Source organism: Camelus ferus, chromosome 20 (genome assembly GCF_009834535.1).
Source record: "Camelus ferus isolate YT-003-E chromosome 20, BCGSAC_Cfer_1.0, whole genome shotgun sequence".
Classification (NCBI taxonomy): Eukaryota; Metazoa; Chordata; class Mammalia; order Artiodactyla; family Camelidae; genus Camelus; species Camelus ferus.
Window position 1 is genome coordinate 13,906,262 of NC_045715.1, and position 16,017 is coordinate 13,922,278.

At 43.6% G+C, this 16,017-nt stretch overlaps 1 long non-coding RNA gene across 1 annotated transcript; it reads right to left on the bottom strand.

Moving 5' to 3' along the window:
- Positions 1–12,018: 12,018 nt before the first annotated feature.
- Positions 12,019–14,593, bottom strand: LOC116658222. Its single transcript, XR_004313467.1, has 3 exons — positions 14,443–14,593; positions 14,167–14,240; positions 12,019–14,018 (listed from the first exon to the last, which is right to left on the bottom strand). It is a non-coding gene; the product is annotated as an uncharacterized LOC116658222 (long non-coding RNA).
- Positions 14,594–16,017: the final 1,424 nt, after the last annotated feature.

A 16,017-nucleotide genomic window follows, 5' to 3' on the forward strand; every position in this document is an offset into this window, starting at 1 on the left:
CTCTGAGTTGTGGTTGCCTCATCTTTAAGATGGACATAACAAAGTGTACTTGGCACATAGTTGTTGTGAAGACTACGTGATGTAATGTATATGAAGCACCAAGCTTGGAGCCTGGCACCATTATAGATGCTCCATAAACAGAACTATTACCATCGTTAAGACTAATTCTAAACCACGCCTGTTGGGAGGGAGGCAGAGGGAGCTTTGAATTCACTGCCAGGTCTGTCCAGATCGCTGAAGGAAACAGATGATGCCTAGCCCAGAGGTTTCAGGTTGGATGGTGCTGGGATAGAGGGACTAGGAGTGGGCTTGGTCCTGTGGGAAAAGTATGGCTAAGTTTCTTCAAACAGGAGTTAAGGTTCAGAGAAGCATCCGCTGTGGGGTGCTGACTCACTGGCCTCTGTTTCCAGCAGACAGGGTCCAAATGACCCTTGCAGAAAGAGGGATTAGGCAAACAGCTCATCACTCTGAGAACCTGGCATCCCCAAAATATCCCCGCTCCTCAATTCAGGACCAATGGTACCTAAAATTCTACCATTATATGTTCATTTCTTTGAAATAAACTTCTCCCCAGGCATAATTGTTCAAAAGGTAAGCATTGCATGATGTGGAACACACTGAGTCACTCACAGTTCATGGATCCAGACCTCAATCTGCAGAGATGCCTGAAACTCCCCCCAGAGGATTCATGTGGGCACGGACCTTCCCCAGACACGGGGCAGCCAGCACAAGAGGAGGAGAGGAAGCATCTTCAGAACTATGAAGACTTGGGAAGAAATTGGGAAAAGATAGAAGCCTTACGCAGCATTTATTCCCATCAGGGTTTCATGGGATCTAGTTTATAGATTCAGTTCTCAACAAGAGGGCTACAAGCATCTGGTCATGGGGAAGATGGGCTGAGAAAAGAAACGTTGTCTGCACCATTTCTTTTCTGTGGGTCCCAAGCCCCTGGTGGGACCTTCTTCCTTTGGTCTCCTGACTTCCCCTGAAGAAGCTAATACCTTTAAGCTTTGGGCATAATCTGGCTGAGGCAGCTTTGAATTTAGGCCCTAAAGCTACATTAGAAATGCACGTGTGTGGTTGGCTTACAAAGGTAACTTTTTGTCCCGGGCAATATACAACAGTCCAAGCCACATGTGGCTGAACCATAAGATGGTGGAGTACTTTGAAGTGCACCAGACGGTAACTTGGAGGACAGTTTCTCCAGTAAAACATCTTGTGCTTTCCTCTCTCAGGGAGTCTAAGATTCTGTGTTAACCCCCTCGCATCTATATCAAAAAACCTGCTCTAGCTCCACCTCTGAAACTAAGATGAGTCCTTTGTTAGATTAATAAGAACCCAACCCCCACCCCATTTCTTTATTCCCCCGAGACGTATTTGTGTAACGTCTACTCCCTGCCCAGCACTTAAGGGAAGAGCTAGCAAAACAGACATGTGGCTCTGTCGACCAGCAGCATTTGGTGAGTCCATCTTGAAATTTCCTGCTTGGAAAACTTGCTTCTCATGGCACCTTCAACATCCCTTTCTCTTAGTTCTTCCTGTTTCATTGTCCAGCCCTTCATCTCCTTAACTCGTTCCTAGCTGCCCTGATCTTTGAATATTTGAATATTGTAATTCCCTTGGTCTTCAGACCCTCATCTTCTTTACTGTCACAAACGCCCTGTTATCGCTCTGTCCCAATGGCTGTGAATTCAGTCTGTGCTCTGACAACACGTCATCTTCACCAGGACCAGATGCCTGGTCCCAACCTTTGTCTCTCAGACCCCAGGTTCATATATCCAACTCCCTCTTCAACGTTTCCATTTGGATGTGGAAGAGGCAGCTCAAATGTAACACATCTAGAGCTAAATTCTGGCTTCTCCTCTAAAATATGCTCCAAGTTGGTATATTGAAAACCTATGCTTCCCGTTGTTTAGATAATAAGGAAAATGACAAGAGACGATGAGGTGATGTGGAAGAATTAGCCAGAAGCCACATCACAAAGGACTTGACAGACTACGGTAAAGTTGAGATTTTATTCCCAGTTGTATCTAAGGCTAGACGTGTCAGTCGCAAGTTGAGAGGAATATCTGAGATGGTGTCAGGAGATGGAATTTGGATTTGTGACCCATTAACTTAGGCTTCTGCTTGTGTAAGGCTTCTTAGTTAGGAATGGACTGGCCTTCGCAAGTGCAAACTGCTCCTCCTTGGAATGGCTTCCAAGATGCCGTTTCCTGTGCAGAAAGCGATGGCATCTCTATCAGGACCAGACCCCAACTGCTCCAGCACTTCTGTTATTGGTTCCCTCTCTAATTATGTAGCCAGTTTCATCTCCCACAGCAACAACGTATCACATATGGCGTCTCCAGTCCAGTTCGCCCAATCCCTGTTCTCTTCTCTCCATCCTCACAGCCACCCCTAGGCTTTTGTTCATTCTGTTTCCCTGGAAAAGAGATACCCTGGGCCTCATCCACGCCTCCAAAACCCAGCTCTAGCTCTGAGACCACCATGAGATCAGATTTATAGGTCTGCATCATGGTTTCAAGTTTACTTTGTTTATTAGTGAAGTACGATGAATAATGACCCTATCCCCGCCTCCCAAAAACAGATATCCACATCCTAATCTCCAGAACCTGAGAATGTTATTTTACGTGGGTAAAAAAGGATTTTGCAGATGTGACTAAATTAAAGATCTTGACATGGGGAGATTATCCTCCATCACCTGGGTGGCTCTTAAATGTGGTCACATGTATTTTTATAAGAAAGAAGCAAAGGCAGAAAACAGATAGAAAATGGGAAGGCAGTGTGACCACAGAGGCAGAGGTTGGAGTGATGCAGCCACAAGCCAGGACCGCCAGCGGCCACCAGAAGCTGGAAGAGGCAAGAAACAGATTCTCTCCTAGGGTCTCCAGGGAGAGTGTGGCCACTGGACACCTGATTTCAGCCTAGTGCTACTGATTTCAGATTCCTGGGCCTTCAGAACCGTGAAAGGATACGTTTCTGTGGCTTGAAGCTGCCAAGTTTGTGGTAATTTGTTAGAACAGCCACAGGAAGCTAATACAGTTATCTCGCTCTTCCCTTGGCATCTCACCCCTTTGGAAGGGCGCACTGCTGCCCTGTTGGCTTTCCTGGTGAATTGCTAGGTAATTCCTGTTCTCTTACCCTTCTTGAGGCTATGCCTACCCATTTATTGCATCCTCATTTCACAGGTGTATGTAGGTGCATATGTAGGTGCATTCTTCCTCCCGTTCTCTTTACCTTAAAGCCCCACGATCTAGCCAGCCAGACTCCAGGCAAATATCTTTATGATCTGGGTGGCAGAATCCAGGGTAGATGGTGCTCGGCAGGCCTGGAGGCTGGTTCAGGAATCCGTGAGCGGGGTGATGGGGTGTGGACTCATAGGTGGTTTGAGCTATTTAGGTTGTTGTGTCTTTTTTAACTTTGATAATACTGGGTGCCTGGAACTGTGACCAGAAGCAGAAAACAAAGGCTCCAGGCATGTCTGTAGCCAGAGATTCAGGGACCTGAAATGCAAAACTTAATGGCTGAACGGAGCTAGGGGATGAAGAAAATAGAAACACAAGGTTTTAAACCTGAATCATTGGGAAGATAAAGAGTGATACTATTCACAGAAATGTAAATATTAGGAAGCAATGAGAGTTAAGGAAAGAAAATCATGAATTCTTTATCTGAAGTGCTGAGTGTTAAGAAAGTGGAAATGACCACTTGAAAGGTTATCTCCCTAGGGGAAGTCCTCAATTCTGGTTCTTCCAGAATCCTCTGGTTATGCCTTTACTGCAGCCCCGGTAACACTACATCACGATAACTGGCTGTTCTGTCTTTGTAAGAGTCTGTGAACTCCTGAAGGGAAGAGATTGTGTCTTCTTCTAGCTCCAGCACCAAATATTCTATCCAGCACCTCATAGGTGCTCCATAAATCAACTGTAAGTGACTTAATGAACGAGCTGGAGTTCAGACAGGAGGTTCAGGCTGTGGCCGAAGATCCTGGAGTTTACAGCCCACTTGCAGAGGGAAGAGCTGAAGCCTTGATAAATAGCACAGCTGAAAGGGATGACAGTTTGATCTGTCACCAGTTGGTTTCCACAGTTAATATCAGGTAGTTCTCGCTAAGTAGATTTTCAAACTTTGACCCAGTATTCAGGTGTCAGGGATCATAATAATTAAATCAGGAAGAAGACACGAGTCTGAGACATTATCATCCATCCAGGCTTTCGTGAAGCTAAAAGTAATTTATTTGCCAGACAGTTCAAGGTTCACTCACCCTTATCACGGTTGTCATGCAACCTTATAATAAGCAGCAGTCAGAGGCATACAGATATTTTTATGTGGCGTGTCTGACTTCTGGGTACTGGTAATTATATTTTATGCCACTTCAAAGATCTAGTCAGGTGGGGAGGTCTACAAGCAATGTAACTTTTTGTTGGATATTTCTTCTCCTTAAAAGCTGCCAAAGGTATGGAGTATTCTTAAAAATGCTTTTCAAGCACTGCTGTAAAGGGCTTTTCCTTATATTCCCAGCCAGATCATTTTTGTACCTCCTGCAGGCATCAGGATATGGGGGTCAACTTCTTCTGAATGTCAAAAGAGAGAGATAATAATATTGGCTGTTTTAGACACTGCTCTTACCTTCATTGCCTGGACCTATCATCGAATTTCCCTGGGAATTTTATGATCTACTGATCAAGGACCCATTCTCTGTGATTGTTTTAGCCAACAGAGTGCAGTAGATGTAGTGCTGTGACATCTGAGGTCATAAAACTGCCATGCATTTCTACCTGGTTTTTGGGGGGGATACTTGCTTCTGGAAGCCAGCAACCATGTTGCAAGGAAGCCTGAACTATGCCAAGGGGCCACATGGGAAGACCAAGTCTGGATGTCCCGGGCAGTGCAGTGGAGGGTCCAGCCAAAGTTAGCACCGACTACAAGACATGTGAATGAGGACATCTCTCAACGATTGTAGCCCCACCACTGAATCGTGCCCAGCCTTTCAAGTTTTCCTAGCTGAGACCCCAGACACTGTGGAGCAGAGACAAACTTTCCCCACTGTGCTCTGCACAAAGTCCCGTGCCAGGGAATCTGCGAGCCTAGTACAATGGTTCTTTTTACGCCACTTAGCTTTGGGGCGGTTTGTTTTACATCAGGAATGTGGGCATAGCTGGCATTACCCTTCCTCTCTTCTCCCAGTCCTGATTCTGGTCGCCGAGCAGGGTGGGGGTGGTGGAAATTTTACAACCATGTGGTGAAAGCATGATCTTGGCCTTGACATCGTTGATCTGCTGAACCAACACCCACAATGGTCTGCCTCCAGACCTCTTGGAGTGTGAGAAAAATAAACTCTTTTTTTTGTTTATTTGGCTATATGCCTGATTATCCATTACTTTCAGTTACTTTTAGTTAGAAGCCCCCCCCCCCCACCAACTCACACAAGTGACCCCTGCAGGTAAGATTTGGTGGATTTGTGGGGGCTAAAATTTGATTTCTAAATGTCAATGACTGTCTCATCAGAATAAAAGTAGACATAACCACTGTAGTCTAGTCTTCTGAGAAATTTAGCTGTGAAGAAAATGAGAGAAATGAGGTGGTAGCTAGGGGACTACTATGGGCAAATTTTATAACTCATGAGGCAATACCTAGTAGAAGCAGAGAGATTAAAAACTGGAAAGTAAATAACCTCAGCAGTTATTGTGAGCATTAAACAATCCTTTGGCCCTCTCTGGAAGGCTTGCTTGGAAATTTTAAAAACAGGGCCAGCTTCCTGGGCATGCAGCCTGTACAGGTGCACAGGGCTTCATGCTTAGAACAACTCCACGTTTGATTCAACAGTCTCTGTCTTGAAATTCTTCATGATTTTTGAACAAGGGGCCCCATGTTTTCACCTTGCACTGCTGAGTCCTGCAAATAACGTAGACAGTCCCATCTGGAAGCTTCCTGCTCCCACGACCCACTTAAGTGCAGTGTTACTGGGAACCTGGGACATCACCCATTGCTCCCCATAGACATTCCCCAACGTGGGGCAAAGGGGACAACAGAATGTCCTGCCCAGCTGTCATTTTCAAGCCATCGGCCATGTGCCATGCCTGTAGATCAGGAATCCAGATGCAGAGCTCATCCCCTTTCTAGAAGGAGGCATGGTGATCATGTCTCCAGCCAGCTGGGCTGAGCCTTAGTCCCAGAATGAAAAGCAGGCATGGGAGCGGGAGGTCTGGTGAGGAGATGGGTCACATTTGGTGAGGGTTTGATTAGAGAGAGAGAGGGCCTGTGTGTCCATCAGGGTGTCAATAGCACCATTCTCCAGAAATAAAGCAGCAGACTCTTACCAAGCTCCCCCATTCCTCCCCCAGCGGGCAGAGAGCCGCTGACATGTACCGCCTGATCTGACTCTAACTGGCTCAGGGCCCGTGGGGAGGCAGACGGTCATCTCCAGCAGACGGGGTGAGTATGGCTGTGAGTTGGGGATACTGAAAGCAGGAAATTTCCTCCCCCCCCCTCCCCTCTCCCTGTGCTAAGGGAAAAGTCTAGGATGAGTTTATGCCTCTACTTTTACTAGAACAACTCAGCAACAATTTAAAAAAATAAATTTTAGCATTTGTTTTTAGTAACAAATGGAGAAATACTAGCAGAAAACCAAAAAGCAGAAAATGGAATTCTGCCCATCCAGAGGAGAAGTTGGTACAAAACCTGAGTGATGGATAAACATCTTCAGGACCTATTTCTATGTCCACAGTAGAGAGACCCGTGGGCCAATGCCTGCATGTCATAGCAGCTGAAATCATTTCAGCCCAAATACCTTGAAGAGGAATATGGTCCACAGGCATGCTTTAAAATCCTCTTTTTCTTTTCCCTCCCACTGTCCCACACTCAACAGATCACCTTTCACTTCCCAAAACCCTTCAGAAAACATCCTCTGAGCCCCAGCCAATGGGCCTTTTCCTCTCAAGTCACATCACAAAAGCTCAGAGGAATTCACCTGGTGGACAGTCCCTTCCATAGGGAACGAGGGAAAGAAAGAAACCGACTGGGGAGAGTTAGAAGTCTCCTTAGCAGGTGGGGAGAGGGCAATGCTGAGCTCATATCCTGGTCATCATTTTCTCATCTTATACGTGCATTTTAAAAAATGAATGTTTTTCTATATCAATGACTGTTCTTCTTTGAATGGCTTCATTGTATTCCATTGTACAGATAAACTATAATTTCTTTAACCAAATCACTATTTATTTCCAACTTTCCCATAAAGTTGGTGATCAATTTCATTGTTATTTAAATCTTTACACATATCCTCAATTATTGACTTAGGATAAATATCCAAAAGTAAGGATTCTGATGCATTAGTTGGGACATTTTTGTCCACATGTGTGACATGCAGTGGTTTAAATAAGAGTGTATTTATAGCTAAGTTAAAGTCAGAGCTGGTATGGCAATTCAATGATGTTGAGGACCCAGGTTCTTTCTATCTTGTGGCTCTGCCATCCCTAGATGGTCCTCTTGCCCATGTGATCTGTATTCCAGACAGCCAGACAAAGAAGGGGGTGGGGACGACAGACCACACTCCTGGCTTTTTAGGGCTCAACCATGAGGTTATACACATCACTTCTGCTCTCATCCCATTGGCCAGAACTTATTTATGTACCCATTCCTAACTGCAGGGAGAAGCTGGGAATATGATCTTTATTCTGAGTAGCCTGGCTAAAAATTCTATTACCATTCTATTCACTGACCCACTATTCTCATCATCACACACCCATCCCCATACCACCTTGACTCACACACACAGTTCCAGCAGTGTCTGAGTTCACATGAGTATCGGTTTAAGTCCAGATTAACCCATAACGCAATGTGTACACATAAACACGCACACATATACCCAGCACTAGTTGATTATAAGTGTCTTGTTCATACTTTTAAAAAGCTTGGCAATAATTACCACCACCTTGGAAAAAACCAAGAGTAAAAAGCCTAAAAAGTTTCCAAGAGTTAATTTTTCATAGGAAAGAGGACAAGATTAATTTATTCTTTATGTTTTATCCTGTTAATCTTTTAAACTGTACAAGTAATACACGTGTGTCAGCAAAGATAATTTTGTTGCAAACCTACAAATCAATTTAAGTTAACTTACCCCAAAGGCAAAACAAATAGAAGAAACTGGGTAACCCTAAAATCAAAGTCACTCCTAAATCCTCAAGAAAGAGAAACCAAAGAAGTTCTGGGTCTCTCTCGACACTGCCAACAGAAGATTCGACACCAAAAACCATCCATTTCCATGTATCTGTATGAAGATTTAGATTTCAAGAAAGTATATGGTCAACATCAGATGATATGTATCTGCTTTTCTGTTGGGTGGGATGGGGAGCTGGGAAATGGAATCACTTGGTCAGAAGGCAGGGCAGTTCCTCAATGGGATGTACACTGATCAGGACAAAAACAACTGATGTTTGTGACATGTGCTTATATTTTTTAAATAGAAAATACACGTACAGAAGGAAAATTTAAATCACCTATATTCCCACCACAGTTTATATTTTGGTATAAAGACTTCCAGACATTTCTCTACTCGTATATAATTGTTCCTGCCAAAATTGAGTCATACTGTATGTCCTGCATTATAATTTGCTTTTTTTCCCACATAGAATACCTTGTGAAAACTTACATAAATTAGCAACAAGATCGAAATGTAATTTTTAATTCAGAGTAAGGAGACTGAAATGAATTGCAATCAAAGATGGTAACCAGTAAACCAGTAATCAATGTTAGAGTGAAAATTTAGAGTCATGATTTCCAGACCTATAGTCCCACCCATGAACACCTACTACTAGTATATCTGAATTTCCATCTCTCTGTCTATGTATCTGTCTACTTATATACATACCTATCCATCACCTAGCTAGCTACCTACTTTACCAGTCATGATGGACTAAGTTATGCTCCAGTAACAAACAACCCTGAAATCTCAGTGGCTTGATAAATATATTTCTTCATCCTACCACATGTCCAATGCAGGCTGGGGAGACTCTGCTTGTATAGGTACCTGGGAACCAGGGTAATAAAATCTCCATTCAACCCAGCTGGGGCACAGAATATGGCAAAGCACACCCTGAATCTCAAACTTGACCTGGAAGTGATACATCTTTTTACTTCCACTCACAATTCATTGGCCAAACCAAATCTCATGGCCAAGCCAACTCCACAGTAGCAATCCTGCCGTGCAGCCCTACCATGTCCCCAGAAGAACCTGAATATTTGTAAGTAGCAAGTGGCAAAGATGGCACTTTGGGTTTTTGTTTTTGTTTTTTTTTATAAAGAATTCAGTAGTAGAAATTGGGTTGGAATGGAGAATTACCTCTTTCCCCACTGGCAAATCCTTTAAGAGGATCAAATGATTTAACCATATTAGTCAGAGTTTGCATCATAAACCATTTCCATTTCTATCTCAAACTACGTTTTGTCCCTCCCCCTAATCCTCTGTTCATATAATACCAAACAAACCAGAAAGTAAGGACATGGACAGCTGGCACTGGTAACTCGCACAGAAGATGACTTTGTGGTATGCTAAAAAGCCCTGTGTTATTCATTCTAGGAGGCCTAAAACAAAATGTGAATAGTTTTGATTGTTTAAACTGCTTTAAGAAGTATCCTGAAGAATTGAATATTAGTATTAGAGTGCTATCATCAGCGATTCAGACCAGAAAACTATCATGAAAATAATACCAATAATATGTAGCTCTGGAACCAGTTTATTTCAAGTGTTGCCTACTGAATATATTAACTGATTAAACGTTTAAGGTCTTTTTGAAAAAAGTGTTATGTAGATTATGGGCAAACTACATCTTTGGCCATTGTATAGTGCAACTAAGGTGTATCAACCTGTTACATTTATTGATGGGTTCCAAGGAACCATGGCCTTGGGGAAGAGACAGATGGATGAGGTCATCATCAGAGAGCACCTGAGTCAAGGAAAAGTTGGGTACCACTGGAACCAAAGTGTACAGCCATCTGACTTAGGGGGCGGCTGAGATGGAAGCAGAGGTAGCCTACTGAGTTGTACTAGAAGCCATGGATTTCAGCCAGACAGGTTCCAGGGATGACCTCTGATGAGACTAGACACACGTGCTCATTTATAACGAATCTCATCACCTCACTGGTAAATGTGCACCAGACATGGGAAAAGCAAAAAGAGACAGATGATGGGACATCAGTGACAACAGTTTGCAGCCCTTGGAAAGTGGTGGGCCCAGCAAGGACTTCCTGGGGCCCAGGGGAAGTCTTCCTGGGATGTGGGTGGGAGAGGACTTCTGCTCATTTGTAGTGGAGGAGGATGTTTCCTGAAAAAAAGCCATAAAGACACAAAAGTTGACCTCAGAGGAGAACTCTTAGCTGGAGGCTGAGGACTGGGCTCTAACTTCCTGTTCCTATCTTCCGTCCACTGAGCAGATAGGGAGGGTGAAACTGGGCTCCATCAAATGCATACTCTGTTGCCAGACCTTGACTACTCTGAGCAGAGAGGAGGAGGTCTCCCTGTCCTAAAAATGGAGGGGACAGGCTGAGACAAGAGGTATAGACTGAGCAAAATTGGATTCAGAGAAACATTGCCAATCCTGCTACTGTTCAGTTAGTCCATTCTCCTTTCGGAGTCCAGGACATGTACGTTTTGTAATATAAATGCAAGTTTTAATCAAGTCGGCAAGTATTTTTTTCAATATAACAAGCTCAATATAACAAGCAAAATGGTTAAGAGTTCACTATTTTTTAATACATCAAATATACCAGAATTAAGTTTTTTGTAATTATGATAGTTATACATGCAAATTGAAAAAATTTGTGGAAGAACAGAAAGCTATAAAGAAAATATTTAAAGTAATTGGAACCTCACTGCCTGGAGATGGCTACTGTTACTGTTTAATATATTTCCTTTGCATCTTTCTCTCTGCAATTTTTAATAATGTAGATTTGTAAAAACATTTTAAGTTATGTTATATATAATATGAATCCTATACTTATCAATTTTACTTAAAATGTGAATGTTTTTCTATGTATTAAAAAACTCCAACACTATTTTAATGGCTTTATATCATCTGTGGTTCACCAGCACTTACTCATTTTCCTGTTGTTAGTCATTAAGTTCATTTCCAATATTTCATTATTATAAATTATACTGAAATGTATTTACCAATTCATTTCACTATAATCTATACATATATACTTATTAAAGTTAAATGTATTATATCTTAAATGTGAATATATATACATGAGCGTAAAACTTTGTCCACATTTTGAATTATGTCATTAAGATAAATTCCGAGAAGTGAAATCACTGTGTCAGAAGACAGACATTTGAGGCAGTTTTGAAACATGACCCCAAAATTCTTTGACACTCTTCCTGGGGAGAACTGGGGTCTGTTCCCCCTCTCCCTAATCTCAGTAGGTTTGTGACAACTTCAATCAACAGAGGAAGCAGGGCCGATGCCGTGTGGTCTCTGAGATGTGATGGCTGGGGCACTCGCAGTTGGATCTCTGAGCCACCATATGAAACACCTGACTACGCCATGGCCGCCATGCTATGAGGAAACCAACCCACTTGGAGGCCAAGTAAGATGCTCCAGGGGACAGTCCCAGTCTGTGCATCACTCTCATCCAGGCACCAAACCTGTGAGTGATCAAACCTGATGATTCCAGCCCCCAAATGGTGGGTCACCCCCAGCCTTCAAGTGTGACTGGCTGAAGCCCCCACACATCATGGATCAGACAGACCATCCCCACCGTTCAAATTCCTGATTCCCAGAATCTGCGAACTCAATAAAATGATGTTTTAAGTTTCTGGGTAGTTTTTCACACAGTGACAGCAACTGGAACACACATTTTCCGGGTCCTTGACACATCCTGTCAATTCATTTTCCAGGCAGCCTGTAGCAGTCCGGCCTCCCACCTAAAGTACATGAGGGCTCCATCACACTGCTCTTGATCCATACCACCTTCAGAATCCCTCTCTTGCTTCATTTTTACATTTTTACTATGGAAAATGAATGTTCGCAAAAAATGAGGAAATAGTATGTGAACGACCACATACCCACCACCTAGCTTCAATCATTTCCACTCTTATCTCACCTCTCCCCCTTCTACTCCCATCTCTTCCTTCTATCGGCAGAGCCGTTGTATCTCTACAACACTCTTCTTAAATAAAAGTCTGTTTGTTGCTGTGGGCCATTGAAGACCAGGACTTGCCAGAAATAGCTAGATTAAACAATAAACAACAACAGAGTAAGAAAAAAAGATAGGTAAATACATTTTAAATAGTTATGACTTAGGCACTGTTTTAAACATACACACAATCACTCATCTAAGCCTCTTAGGAACTCCAAGAGGTAGGTAAAATTAATTACCATCATCCTATTTTGCAGATAAATAAACAGAGGCACAGGAAACTAAGTAACTTGCCAAGTTGGCACAGCTAGTTGGTAAGCGGTAGAGACAGAAATGGAACCCAAGCTGTCTGGCTCCAAAGCCCATGCTGAGAATTACTCTACTACATCACTGCTCTTGGGAGCCTAATTTCTGTGGCTGGTTATAGCAAATTAGTTTGTATGGCACCCTCAACTGATTCTCTAATCCACCATTATCCCAATTACTGGGAAGATACTGGAAGATATTATATGGTGCCATTTGACCAGATGGCTCAAGAAGAAGTATTGCTGGTTTATGTGTGTAGCCTTGTAAAGAAAACTCCAGGCTAGGAAGAAAAAAAGGTAACTATGTTATAACCTAATAAAGTCAGGGCTTCTACTGCAGGTCTTTCTATATCAAAAGGAAAAGAAAATACAACTTCTGGATTAATGTGGTGGAATGACTCTGTATCATCATCTAATTCCAAAGGAAATAACAGAAAAAAAGTAGAAGTGAGTTTTCAAAAAATTCACCAGCAGCAATGAAACGAGGAAAGGAGCACATTCCAATACGATAAACCTTGAAAAAGTGGTCCTGGAAGGACACGAGATTCGGGAGTCAGGCAGGGCAGCATTCTGGTAGGGCTGCCAAGCCCAATTCCTTGTGTCGTAAGTCATAAAATCCTAAGCATTCTCATCAGTACTCCAAATCCGCAAAGAGCCAATCTGTGGGTTTATCCTTATCTTTTCTGTTTTCTGACTGCAGGGAATGGAGATGGCTGCTGAGGGGAAATTGGGTGAAACAGCCACTTGGAATAACACGGATGGGAAAATTCCAAATTGGAGAAGTGAGCCAAAGCCCATGGAAATGCAGAACACCAGGTGGAATGAACTCTGGCGAGACACACAAAGCTCAAGGTTTCTAAGAATACACCAGCCTCGGCGGAGCCCCCCACCATGCCCAGAGCGCGCAGAAAAACCGGAAACACTGAGCCCGCCAATTGCAGCACAACGGGGAAAACAAACCGGTCCAGATAAGGTGGGAAGGCAGTCACGAAGTCGCCCACACTCCATCAGAGCAAACAGGGGGTTTGACAGAGCTGCCCGAACTTGAGCGAGATGAAAAGAATCAGCCCTGGCAAGGAGGCACCGGTGCCTGCGGGGCTGGGGGTGGAGCGGGGGTGGAAGGAACAGAGGTGAACAAAAGACACACACACACCACAGCCTGCATGGAAATTCAGCTCCAGGGAGAGGAAGGTTTGTCCTTACCCGGGTGTCGAGGACAAGGCAGAGCCACGGCGTCATCTCGGCCTTGGAGAGACCACCGTAGAGACGAGGGGTTTAGAAGAAGGGGAACCAAGGGGGAAGGTATAGTTTAAGCGGTAGAGCGCATGCTTAGCATGTATGAGGTCCTGGGTTCAATCCCCAGTACCTCCATTAAAAATAAATAAATAAATAAACTTAATTACCTCCCCCCACCAAAAAAAAAAAAAAAAAAAGAAGAAGAAGAAGAAGAAGACGGGGAACCAACAAGAGTGTATCCACACAAGACAGCTTCTCAAGGCCCAGCCTGCAAGTTTCCAGACCTTATTCCTTCGTGCGATTCAAGGAAATGAGCCAGCTCCAGTTTTAGGACCCTTGCCGAACCTTCCAGAAAAAAAAAGAGACAGCTATTTGAGTACCACGGTGTAGTAGGTCCTAAGCTCTTTTCCTGTATCAAATCATTGACTCTTTACTGTAAGCCTATGAGATACACTATTATCATCATCCCATTTTACAGATAAAGAAACTTTACCTGTAGGCACACAGCAGGTGAGGCAGTCTGGATCCAAACTCCATCCTTTTATCCATTACACTCCGCTGGCTCTCCTTTACTCAAAAAACAAACAAACAAAAATTTCATCTTCCGCTAGAGCCGGAGGAACCCATTGGGTTTACTGGGTGGGCAGGAGGACTAACCGCAGCCTGCCCCGCTAGGGAGAAGTTAAGAGGTTTTTTTTTTGATTCTCTTCCCAGTCCCATCCCCGGAAAGTAGCTGAAGAAGGAAAGCGTGAGCCGTCTGATTGGTTACCCTTGCTTTTGCTTGAGAACCTTATTTCACGTGTAAATAACCAGCTGAAATTAATCTGATCTCTCTTAAGTGCTGAGATCTTTCTCCCAGGTAAATGCAAATCCCTTCACCAACAGGTTTGTTCACCCAGGCTGTAGACTACACCCATACATAAAACACCCACACAGGCACACACACAGCTTGCAGCAGTGTTTTAACACAGACATAATTATGACTCACAAAGAACCACGGCTGGAGCGGAAAGCACTCAACCAGAAGTTACGTAAGCATGGATGACACCCACTTTCTACTAGCGTGGTACTAACATGCTGCATAGTGGGCTGGAGATTAAATTAACAGAAGGCGGAAGAGGCCATTGACTGTAATGAATTCTTGAAGGAGGAGGATCTGTCTTGGAATCGCTAGTCCACTGTGGGGGGTGTAATATTCCACCAATTAACAATAAACTCAGTGATAAGCCCAACTTTTGCTTCCAGAGAGGCATTTGACCTGCAAACCAGTGACTCTCAAAGCTTTCCCTCTGACTCAGTATCTTGTGTTCTAGAGTTGATTACCCTTAAATAATTCCCACCTGTGAATGATGGTGGACCTTTTTTTTTTTTTTTTTGACAACTCCCAGAAAGTACCTAAATGGTATGAAACTCCTCAAATCAAGACTAGGAAAGAGGGACAAAGCCAGGATTCTCAGCTCAGAATCATGAGGGACACATGAAATGCCACCAGCATGCAGGGCAGCAAAAGCATTTGGCCTAAATGTTGTACCCTCCTGTCTTAATTAACCCTCTCTGTCTTATTTGCTCCTTGATCTTTAAAGTTTTTGATGTATGAGTGTATGGAACCTTTGTGAGGTTAGCAGGGGTAGAAGAAGTTGACTATGGTCCTACCTCCAACCTGATCTGTTCTTTATAAATATCATTATTGCTGACTCTGTGGTACACCCACCTGTTGGCACATGTAAAGGTGTTCACTGCGAAGATAAGGAGGTGGAGCGTGCCAGTGACCTCATGTGGAGGATGGTGGCTGAAAGCAGTATTGGCACAGGTCAAACTTCCTCCTCAAGTGATACAGGCTTGATGTAGGAAGTGATCTCACACCCAGGGAGGCTCTGGGGCCATCCCTGCGGTGATCATGAGTGTTTAGATTCAATCTAGAACACGTCAGTGAGAACTACTACTTATATATCGTGGGTATACAAGTACTTTCAGTGGCACTTGTTTAGGGGACAAGATGGGAGTACATTAGTGGAAGAATCAGGAAGAGTGAAAAGAGGGGGGAAAAAAAAGACTAGCGAGAAACAATTTCACAGAAGCCAAGAAAGCAGGGAGTTTCAAGAAGAGAGAGGAGAGTTAAAAGTGTCCAAATATTGAGCAACTTGAAACTTTTACTCCTTGAAATAAAAAGTCCTTCTGGATCCTACATCTCTGCCTCATACTCTTCCCCAACTCCTGTCCAACCACACTCTTCCTCAAGAGAAGTCCCCTGTCCTTTTCTCACTGTCCACCTTGCACTGAGTAATTCCACCTACTTCTGTAACTGAGCAGGATCCTATGGGACCTTCCCAGGACAGATCCCCTC